The sequence below is a fragment of the Staurois parvus genome, unplaced genomic scaffold (genome assembly GCF_062004578.1).
Source record: "Staurois parvus isolate SC_StPar_1 unplaced genomic scaffold, SC_StPar_1.0 ptg000170l, whole genome shotgun sequence".
Taxonomy (NCBI): domain Eukaryota; kingdom Metazoa; phylum Chordata; class Amphibia; order Anura; family Ranidae; genus Staurois; species Staurois parvus.
The window spans coordinates 1359565-1372086 of NW_028317966.1; positions in this window are offsets into that span (position 1 = coordinate 1359565).

Consider the following 12522-nt stretch of genomic DNA (forward strand, 5'->3'; position numbering starts at 1 on the left):
AATTTACCTGGTGTTACAAATATTTTTAAAATTGGAGTTATTATTTTACTCCTTCCTTTAACTCTTTGTATTCAACTAATTATCCTTTGGTACTCTCACACAAGAAATTTGTTAAGTATATGGTCCTCACATCATGTTTCCTTCCTGGGCAGAGGCTAATTAAGATGTCAGTTCCCCAAGTTGCTTTTATTTTTCAGATCCTTGTCCATGTGTATTCAAAAGAGATATCAATATGTTTGTTTGGGAGTGCAAAGAGCCTAGACTAGGTAAAGCTTTCTAGTTAGCTTCCTATATAGGAGACCCTGATTTTCCACCAGCATTTAACCACAGAGGCCTATTTGAGTCCTGGATAGCTAATAACAATATTTTGTTAAAATCCTTTATGTCAAACTCTTGTTTTACTTCCTTTGAGCAAATCCAGCAGCAAAATAACTTCTCCATTAAAGATATCTTCGGTTTCCTGCAAATTAAACATTTTTATGAATGCCATCATGCCCTGATTTTAGGTAAGCTCTATACACACTTTGAACAGCTTTGTCTTTCTGGCCCTCAAAGAGCTGGTATTATCTCTTCTATCTACCAGAACCTTAATGGTTTCCACCTCCCAGAGAAATATGAGCCAATGATGCAATGGGAGTCAGACCCGCACATAACCTTTTCTTCAGAGGATTGATTAGATATGCTCATAAACCTCTGTAAATGTGCCCATTCTATCTTTGAGAAGAGACCTTGAAACTGCATACAAGCTGGTATCTGACTACTACTAAGGTTCACACTTGCTACTCCACAGTTTCTGCATAATGTTTTGAGGTTGCTAGGACCTTATGTACATGTGTTTTGGAACTGCAAAGGATTACAACCCTTTTGCCAGCAGATATCTTAGAAATCTGCCCATATTTCAGGTTTCCCACTTACTCTTACTATACAAATTGTTTGCCCCTATCCCTGATGCCTCCCACAAGTGATTCTAGCACACTCTGTTTTGTATGGCCCAGTGAGTTATTGCCTTGAACTGGTGCTCCCCAGAGGCACCTTGGGCCTGGGTTCTCACAAGGATAGTTAAAATGATGGAAAAAACATATGCTATTTGTGATGCCATCTCAATTTGGCATAACAAGTGGGATTTTTGGAACGATGATTGACATTTTCATGTCATTGTACACTTTTGTATGACTTTCTTGATATCTTCAGTATGTATCAAATACTTTGGTTAACACTGTAGTCTTTATGACTCCATGATACAGAACGTTCAACAATTTTCTTATGAAATGTTTGTAGTTCTCATTTTTGGTTTCTTTTTTATATTTTATCTTCATCATGTGCATTCATTCTGTGCTTCATGTTTGTTCACCTTGCTTTTCTTTTTTACCTTGCTGCACATTTCAAAGTATGTACAATTATTCTCTTGCTAACTTATTACTTACTGTACATGATGTGTTTTTTTTTTACTTTTATACAATAAAATAATTTTTAAACTATTGCTGTTTGTGTTGTGCTATAGCTGCACCCCAGGCTAAAGCCCAATATATTGGCATTCCTCTAGGGGAACGTATCCCAGCTAGTGCTGACTAGTTATTCACAAGAATAATTGATCAGTATTAGCAAAGATGTGTGATCTATTTGCCAGTAAACATCTATTGCATGTGCAGATAGATCACACAGCCCCACCAACACTTAGTGATCCTTTACTAGTGGCTTGTGTTATGCAAGGAGCTGGCTGTCCTCTACATCTCCTCCCCACCCCACTGCCTGCTTCTTCTGTCAGAGCAGTGTCAAGCAGCAGTGGGGGAGGAGGGCGCTGTCAACCACGCTAGCTCACTAGCACTTGGTCCCCTGAGGCCCTGAGGAGGATTTACTAGGGATATTTCAACATGTGGTAATACTTTTTCTTTACTTCTGCTTGTCTTTCCTGCTCAGAGAGAAAAAAAAATCAAATCTCTTTTTTTTTAGTCTCAGCATATCCTCTGCATTTATTGAAAGGGTAGGGATTGCATCTGATACATCAATCTTTGTTTGTAATATATTAGATTTCAATAAATTCACCCAGCAATTTAAGTATAATAGTAATTTGGTATTCATTTTAATAATATATTTTGATAAATTCATTCTCCATCAAGAATAATTTGTGCATTTTGGTTACATGAGGCTATCTTACTAACATTCTGCAAAATTTTTAACAATATCCATCTGGTCCAGGAAACCTGGAAGAATACAAATTTTAGCACTCAATCTTTATTGTTGTGTTATATTAGTATTTACCTTTTCTAACTGACTGCAGTCCAATTGTTTCAATTCACATTGGACTTAAAATAGTTTTTTTATTAAATACTTTAAAATTAATAGATTTATATAAATTTGTATGGAGCTCTCGAAATGCAGTCCCTATATCTAGGCTATATTACCTAGCCATGTTTATTTTTAATCCTGGAAAAAAAGGTTTCTTTTAAAACATATTGGAAATAAGCTTTGATTTATTACTATTACTAGACAATCTTGTCTGGTTCTTTATAAAGATCTCGCTTTGTATTATTAAAAATTCCTCCAATTTTCTACTAGTATTCAAATGTTCCTAATACCTCTTTTTAAGTGATCCATGGTAACTATATTATAGGTTTCTTTAAATGTTTTATTTCATTAATTTAACTATGCGCTTTTCATTTTATTATGGGGCCCACTGAGGACAGTTTTTAGTATGTGCCAAAATATTGATGAAGTGTCATTCCCTTAAAAAAAATTGGGAATCTTCACCTAATCCTCATCTCACCTTTCTTAAAACCTATCTACATAGCTATTGGGATCTGATCTGAAGAACATACAGTTGTGTTCAAAATAATAGCAGTGTGTTGAAAAAAGTGAATAAAGCTCAAAATCCTTCTAATGGCTTTAATTTCCATACACACAAATGCATTGGGAACACTACTCATTCTATTCCAAATCAAAACATGAAGAAAAATATATCAAATTTGTGTTGCTCCTCTAAAAAAATTGAAGAAAAGTGATTAGACTGTTCAAAAATATAGCAGTGTTTGTATTCTTCTTTACAAACTCAAACATTCACTATATCAACTGAAAAATGTTTGAAGATTTTGCTTTCCTTTGAATCACTTAATTAATATTTAGTTGTATAACCACTGTTTGAGAACTGCTGTACATCTGTGTTGCAAGGAGTCAACCAACTTCTGTCAACTGTGAACAGGTATTCCAGCCCAGGATGATTGGACTACATTCCACAGTTCTTCTCTATTTCTTGGTTTTGCCTCAGAAACTGCATTTTTGATGTCACCCCTCAAGTTTTCTATTGGATTAAGATCTGGGGATTGGGCTGGCTACTCCATAATGTCAATCTTGTTGGTCTGGAACCAAGTTGTTGCATGTTTACTGGTGTGTTTGGGGTCGTTGTCTTGTTGGAACACCCATTTCAAGGGCATTTCCTCTTCAGCATAAGGCAGCATGACCTCTTCAAGTATTCTGATGTATTCAAACTGATCCACGATCCCTAGTATGCGATAAATAGGCCCAACACCGTAGTATGAGAAACATCCCCATATCATGAAGCTTGCGCAACTATGCTTCACTGTCTTCACAGTGTACTGTGGCTTGAATTCAGTGTTTGGGGGTCGTCTGACAAACTGTCTCTGGCCACTAGACCCAAAAAGAACAATCTTACGTTCATCAATCTACAAAATGTTGCGCCATTTGTCTTTAGGCCAGTCAATGTGCTTTTTGGCAAATTGTAACCTCTTCAGCACATGTCTTTTTAACAGTGGGACTTTGCGGGGGCTTCTTGCAGATAGCTTGGCTTCACGTACACATCTTCTAATTGTAACAGTACTCACAGGTAACTTTAGACCTTCTTTGATCTTCCTGGAGCGGATTGTTGGCTTGCCATTTTGGTTATTCTATCCATTTGAATGGTAGTTTTTCACTTTCTTCCACGTCTTTCATGTTTTGGTTGCCATTTTAAAGCATTTGCGATCATTTTAGCTGAGCAGCCTATCATTTTCTGCACTTTTTTATATGTTTTTCCCTCTCCAATCAACCTTTTAATCAAGGTATGCTGTTCTTCTGAACAATGTCTGGAACGACCCATTTTCCTCAGAATTTCAGAGAGAAATGCACTGTAACCAGCATGTACAACATTTGCTGCCTTCCTTCCTTAAATAAGGGCAATAATTGCCACCTGTTTTCAAAGAATGAATGACCTCACTAATAGAACTCCACAGTGCTATTATTTTGAACATGCCCCTTTCAATTTGTGATTCAATTACGCAGAATCAGCAGCATGCATGTCATGACTGTCGGGTCTGTTGGATTTCTATTACTCTACTACATCTGCTAGTAAATTATTTGCCATGTAGAAATATCATTTCTACCAAAAACAGTGATTGATCAGGTTAGTGATGTCTGACTGCTATTATTTTGAACACAACTGTATATTATGAATTTTAGTTTTAACTGTCTTATTTAAAACATTCCCTGATACAAAAAAAAAAATAGAGATTTTTTTCTTAGATTTTGAGTGAGGTGAAATCTACCACCTCCTTGTTGATAAATCCTTCATTGGTCAAAAAAAAACTATTTGGATCTTAGGCCTTGTTATAATTGCTGCTTCATTCTTCATTACAGTGTGTCTCTGTTTAGAGTGAGCCCCTTCCATTCCAAAAAGCTCTTTCAGTAGACTGAATTATCTTAAAATGGTTCTAAAGGCTTACAGTTTTTCACCTTCATGCATTCTTTGCATGAAGGTAAAAAACCTTCTGTGTGCAGAGACCCCCTAGCCCCCCCCCCAATCCTTACCTGAGCCCCCTCCCAATAGGGACCCCATGAGGAGAGAGTGAGGGGCAGGCCCCAGCCACAGCACGCAATGGTACCCGCAGGAAAAACAGCTGGGGGCACTGCTCAATGGTGAAGAGCAGGAGCTCCAGTGGGGGACCTGAAAAGAAGAGGATCGGGCAGCTGTGTGCAAAACTATTGCACATACCAGGTAAGTATGCTATCTTTGTTATTTAATTTAAAAAAAAAGCTTTATTATCACTTTAAAGTTACTAGCTAAAATTAAATATTATTGTGGATGTTTTAATGAAAGCCCAACCGAAGGGTTAAAACCTATGCAGACAACCTATGCAGACTTCTTAACACCAAGCATAGGACTATGTAATTAGAACTGGGTGGTTTCACAACGTTCATGTCTTCAATCCTGTTCTTGAAAATCAATTTCTGGTTGGCACATTCCATGGTGACTGGATTAAAGGGCATGTGCTACCATTGTAGATATAAATTCTGTGGCATGTGCCTGACTCTCAAAACTAAAGAAGTGTCTTGGATAGGTTATGGAGCTTCTTCAACATTACAGAACAGGTCCAATTGAATGTAACTATACTATTTCAAGATATACTGTGAACTGGGTAAATTAGAACCTTAACAGAAATAAACAAACTGGTTTTGCACAGCTTATCAACATGCTTTAAATTGTTTTACAGCTACATGATAAAATTTGCATTATTACAAAGGACTGGATGATGTAGCTGTCAGGATGCCTACATACCTATTTGTCCACCAGTGGACGACATTATCAATTTCTGATGCTTTCTCCTCCCTCTGGAAGGACTGCATCCTGGTTCCAAGCAAGGGGACACATTGCAGATCCTCCTCTTGGCTATCATCCCAGTTGATGAGCAACAGGTGGCAGACTTAAAGTCCTGCACATCTATTGCTCACTGCTGCTTTTGCATATTTCACATTTTGCTGGACACATGCCTGGCATAGAAGAGACTTTATTTAAACATTATTGACCTGTGCTTCAGTACTTAAAATAGCAGTTCTTGCTGACCAGGTACACCTATTGTCAGGAATGGACTTGCCAATAATGGTGGGACTCACCTGCCTTGTGGGCTGCAGTACCAGGGCTGGCCAGCGGGTGCTCTCAGCAATCAGAGACTCAACCCTGCAGTCAGCCAAACACCTGAAGCTGATTGCAGGGGTTGTATTTAAGGAATGGCCAGACTCACAGTCAGGGCCTTGGTGTGTGTTTTTCCATGTGCCCCTGTATCTTGTATCCTGTGTTCCTGTTTCTGCCTGACTTGTTGCCGACCCTGCCTGATCCTGACCTCTGCTGACTTCTCCTGTTTGATCCCTGGCTTGTGACCCTGACCATTCTCTGCCCGACCCTCTGCACCGCGCTGCCCGTGAGTTACTGAACCCAGCTTGTGACCCCGACCACTCTCCCGCCTGTTCCTGGTACTCTGTTTGCCCGTTTGCTACTGACCCGGCCTGCCTGATGACTCTTGCATTGTATGTATTGTTATCTGTAGGTGGTTTGGTTTGTTTGCACTGTGTTTATGTTTAGTTTTGCACTGTGTTTTGTATTGTTAGTATTAATAAATCATATTGTTTATACCATATCTGAAGCCTGCATTTCTTTGTGTCAGTCCACACACCTCTGGTCATACCCAGAGCTCTGACACCTATATATTTGCTTGTTTATATTTGTTATTGACTTGTGTTTTCCTAGCTTCATAGATATCTGTAGCTGAAAGGTGAAATTTAGCTATTCTCAAACATTATGTACAAACAGTGTAGAATATGAGAATATGAGTGTTTAACTCACATATTTTGGAGCTTCCAAGGTCTCCATCCGATTTGCCTTTTTCTCTATTTCCCTAGTTTCCCTAAATGTGGCTCACTGATCCCCACCTGGCAATCACAGAACTATTATTTATGATTCACAAGTTCATAGGAATATGTTGGCTTGAAAACTCTCCTCGGCTTCAGAGAAATGGCTCACCCTAGTTGACAATTATTTTCTATTTAAGAAATTTGTTTCCTCAAAAGGGTGAGGGGGCATGCAATTTTATAAGGTTTGGCCTTTTTGGGCACATGAGGTCTTTTAACTAGGAGTGAGCTTAGCATTTTGTCCAAACACAAAATAGGACCAAACTGTGCTTGGTCTGAATGTCATATTTAGCAGCAGTAATTCTACTGCTACTATATACTGTATGCCAACTGCCTTCCTGTCAATGGTTGTTAAAAAAAAGGGGTGAGTGCAATCTTTAAAAGTACCCCCATAAATCACACCTCAGACTACAATTGTAAATGTAAAAAAGACAAAACCTCAGCGCCCAGGACTCTCCTATTAAACACACAATTCCCCGTGAAATGCTGCTGTACACAGTTGCAAAAACCATAAAAACTTATATCAATAAAAACCAGCGCAAACCCACATAATCAATTGCATTACTCAACTTATTAAACAAACTTAAAGACTGTGACGAAAAAAAACACTTTTGTGTTAGTAAAAATTAAATTATAAAATATATAAAAATAAATATATAATTATAAAAAATTTAAATTCATAAGTCCAGTGACAAAAAAATCCCAAAAACTTTAGTAGACAGTCCCGTGACAAAATAAATCAAATAATAATTAAATTATAATTTTCATTGGATTCTTCCGTGCCTTTAATCCCTTCACCATCCACCAGTGCAAAAACCAACATTAACCGCAGTCACCAGATATTAGTGAGTCACACGCCTTTCAGGAATATTAAGGGCTCCTGGACCCCCTTTACTTTTTATGAGACCTCCAAATGCTGCTTCCTCTTATGTCTGGGTGCCTCTTCTGCTTACTCCTCTCACCGAATCCCCCAAGGAAAATCAGGAAGAAGAAAAGACCATAGCGTGATACCGTAGTGGTTTCTCCTCAAAATAATCTCTCCAGACCACTCACATTTTAGCGGGATATAACCCGCATTTTATTAGAAACAACAATGATTTTCTTTCAAAATGATCCACTTTCCAAGTACAGCGACTTTGCATAAAGACCCCACATCCAGTCAGAGATGTCGTTTAGGAGGTGAGTGATGCGGGCGGAGAAAGTGGAGGTGAGGTGAGGGGTGGAGAGGTAAATTTGAGTGTCATCAGCATAGAGATGGTAGTTGAAGCCATGGGAGTGTATGAGTTTGCCAAGGGAGGAGGTGTAGATGGAGAAGAGAAGGGGTCCAAGGACAGAGCCCTGGGGGACCCCAATAGAGAGGGGGAGTGAGGGGGAGGTGGCACCATTGTAGGTGACACTGAAGGAGCGTCGGGATAGGTACGAGGAGAACCAGGAGAGAGCGTTGTCTCTGATGCCAAGGGAGAGTAGTTTATTAAGGAGGAGGGGGTGGTCAACTGTGTCGAAGGCCGCGGAGAGGTCCAGGAGGAGGAGGACAGAGTAGTCGCCTTTGGCTTTGGCGGTTAGTAGGTCGTTGGTGATTTTGAGGAGGGCGGTTTCGGTGGAGTGTAGGGGACGGAAGCCGGACTGTAGTGGATCAAGGAGGTTGTTGTCAGTTAGGTGGGCGCTTAGGCGGTTGTAGACTAAGCGCTCCAGGAGTTTGGAAGTGAGTGGCAGCAGGGAGATGGGTCTGAGGTTGTTTGGGTCAGAGGGGTCCAGGGAGGGCTTTTTGAGTATGGGGGTGATGTGCGCATGCTTTAGGGGGGAGGGGAATACGCCGGTAGAGAGGGAGAGATTGAAGATGTGGGTGAGGGACCAGATGAGGGAAGAGGGGGGTGACTGGAGGAGTCAAGAGGGGATAGGGTCCAGGGGGCAGGTAGTGAGGCGGGCTTCTGAGAAGACCCTGGTGACTTCCTCAGTGGTAGTAGGGCTGAAGGAGTGCAGAGCTGGTGGGGTTACGGTAAGCGGGGTCTTGGGTGTGGAGGGGGGCAGTGCGGTTGCGAGGTCAGAGGAGGGAAGAGATGAGGGGGAGATAGGGGGGGGAGGCTAGGTGGGGAGGTAGATTGCGAGTTGACTATGTCCTGACGGATTGCATCAATTTTGTTGTGGAAATGAGTGGCAATTTCGTGGGCGGTGAGTGAGGTACTGAGTGGAGGAGGGGGGGGGGGAGAGCAGGGAGTTGAAGGTGGAGAAGAGTCGGCGAGGGCAGGAGGAGAGGGTGTTAATCAGGTTTACGAAGTAAGCCTGCTTGGCGGCGTGGAGGGAGGAGGTGTAAGTGAGGAAAGTCTTTAAGTTTGTTTAATTAGTAAGTCTTTAAGTTTGTTTAATAAGTTGAATAATGCAATTGATTATGTGGGTTTGCGCTGGTTTTTATTGATACAATTGTAAATGTATTCATTTTATTGCAGAGCAAAGACAATGCTATAGTAAAAGTTATCTGGAAGATTGTATAAAATAACTCTCTCACTGTATACAGTACCTATCCATGAAAAGTTTAAGACAACAACTGTTTACATTTCCTACTTCATGTCTACTAGGTGATGTGATATGTATGATACAGTTGCAAGAAAAAGTATGTGAACCCCTTGGGATTACGTGGAGTTTTGCATGAATTGGGCATAAAATGTGCTCTGAACGTCATCTAAGTCACAACAATAGAAGAACACAGTCTGCTGAACATAATACTACACAAACATTAGATGTTGCCATGGTTTAATTGCACATAACATGTAAACATTCACAGTGCAGGGAGGAAAAAGTATGTGAACCTTTGATTTAATAACTGATTGACCCTCCTTTGGCAGGAATAACCTCAACCAAACGTTTCCTGTAGTTGCAGATCAGACCTGCACAACGATCTGGAGTAATTTTGGACCACTCCTCTTCACAAAATTGTTTCAGTGTAGAAATATTCTTGGGATGTCTGGTGTGAATCGCTCTCTTAAGGTCATGCCACAGCATTTCAATCGGGTTGAGGTCAGGACTCTGACTGGGCCACTCCAGAAGGCGTATTCTGTGCTGTGGCAGCCATTGTTTTGAAGAATTACTTGTATGCTTTGGGTCATTGTCCTGTTGCATCACCCTTCCTCTGCGGAGCTTCAGTTGGCGGACAGATGGTCGTACGTTTTCCTGCAAAATGTCTTGATAAACTCTGGAATTCATTTTCCCATCAATGACAACAATCTGTCCAGGCCCTGAGGCAGCAAAGCAGCCCCAAACCATGATGCTCCCTCCGCCATGTTTTACAGTGGGGATGAGGTTTTGATGTTGGTGTGCTGTGCCTTTTTTTCTCCACACATAGTGTTGTGTGTTCTTCCCAAACAACTCAATCTTGGTTTCATCTGTCCACAGTATATTTTGCCAGTAGTGCTGTGGAACATCCAGGTGCTCTTTTGCAAACTTCAAACGTGCTACAATATTCTTTTTGGACAGCAATGGCTTCCTCCGTGGTGTCCTCCCATGTACTCCATTCTTGTTTAATGTTTTCCTTATTGTAGATGTGTCAACAAAAATGTTAGCATGTGCCAGAGATTTCTGTAGGTCTTTAGCTGACACTCTGGGATTCTTCTTTACCTCATGCAGCATTCTGCGCTGTGCTCTTGCAGACATTTTTACAGGACGACCATGCCTAGGGAGAGTAGCAACAGTGCTAAACTTTCTCCATTTGTAGACAGTCTGTCTTACTGTGGACACATGAACATCAAGGCTTTTGGAGATACTTTTGTAACCCTTTCCAGCTTCATGCAAGTCAACAATTCTTGATCATAGGTCTTCTGAGAGCTCTTTTCTGCGAGGCATGGTTCACATCAGAGAGTGCTTCTTGAAACCAGTAAACCCAAAACAGGTGTGTGTTTTTTAAGGGCAGGACAGCTGTCAGCAACACATCCAATATAATCACACTGATTGGAGTCAAGGTTGGCTCACTCCTGGCTCCAAATAGCTCTGGGAGAAGTCATTAAGCTAGGGACTCACATACTTTTTCCTCCCTGCACTGTGAATGTTTACATGTTATGTGCAATTAAACCATGGGAACATCTAATGTTTGTGTAGTATTATGTTCAGCAGACTGTGTTCTTCTATTGTTGTGACTTAGATGACGTTCAGAGCACATTTTATGCCCAATTCATGCAAAACTCCACGTAATCCCAAGGGGTTCACATACTTTTTCTTGCAACTGTATATCTAGACAACAATAGCGTCACATGATAGTAATACTGGATTTTACAGTAATTGTGGGAGACTTGAAGAGTGGCAAATCTATGTGTTTCTATGCCACAAAAATCAATGTCTTCAGAAATATGTGGTTAAAAGCCAATCTAAAATACAAATAACAGCTACTGTATAAGATATCCTGCATTATTTTTCCATACCATATTTGCATTAAAGTCTCAGGTCATATCTGTCTCATTGTGTTGGTTAGTTCTCAAATTGTGAGCAAAAAGAGGGGCACTGCAGGGAGAACATATTGGTCCCACTAATGACTAGGGATATACAGTAAATAGTTGATTGAAAATATATAAAAATACACAGCAAAACAATCCCAATACAATATCCCAGAAAAGTTATCCACCTCCACCCTTGAAGGCCAAGCAAACAAAAATTTCTTTTGCCCAAATAATAAATATATCCACCTATCCCACCATACAAAAAGTGTCCAAAATATCAAAATAGTGTCCAAAATGTCTCAATTATCGAAATAAATCTCCACACATGTAAACCATTAAATTCTTTTTTCTTCAAACTTGCAAATCCTGATGACAATAAACCTCGAAGGAAAAAAACTCAACATAGTGTCATACCTTTTAAATAATAAAACACACGTGCCACTCTCTGTGCAACATGCAAAAACTTTATACACGTGTATACTCTATAAGTGAGTATCTATATACATGCAAAAAATATATCAATGAAGGACACTCACATAAAGTGTCAGCTGCAAAAATAAGTGAAACTAAAAATTGTCACTCCAAAAAATGTGTATCACCACACTATGTATACATAAGTGTACACCTTAAACCCAAACCAGTAATCTCCACCTCATGTGCTGATGGATAATTACCCTATGTAGGAAATGATAGGGCATCACACCACTCGGGGTTACTATCTCATCATTCAGATTTCAGGCTTCCTCCAATCTTAGGGTTATTCCTCCATTTCCCTCATGAGAAAATCCACAATTACCGATAGTAGATAAAACACAGTCTTCCTTTATTTGGCAACTTACATTAAGATATGGGTGAAGCAGCTCCTCCTCACAGGGATACAGATACAGACAAGTTTAGGGAAACATTGGCCGCATGTTCCCACTTCCAAGATGGCCGCGATCGCACTTCCGGTCAGCGTCGATACGTCTGACGTCACGTGTCTCTGACGCGTTTCGTCACTTCCTATGACTTTTTCAGAAGTGTCAGAAAGCCTGCCACAATCCCGCTATAAGTCACTACAATACAGTTTCTATACCTCCATTTGTAAACGCTAAAACTTTCACATAAACCAATTAATTTGCACGTATTGGGATTTTTTTTTAGCAAAGACATGTAGCAGAAAACATTTTGGCCTAAATTTATGGTGAAATTTGTTTTAAATTTTTTTACTAGACATGTTTAATAGCAAAAAGTCAAAAATATTGTTTATTTCTGAAAATTGTCTTTTTTTTATAGCGCAAAAAATAAAAAACACACAGGTGGTCAAATACCACTGAAAGAAAGGTCAATTTGTGGGGAAAAAAAGAACGTAAATTTCATTTGGGTGCAGCATTGTATGGCCACGCAATTGTCAGTTAAAGTAACACAACACCGTAACGCAAAAAATGGC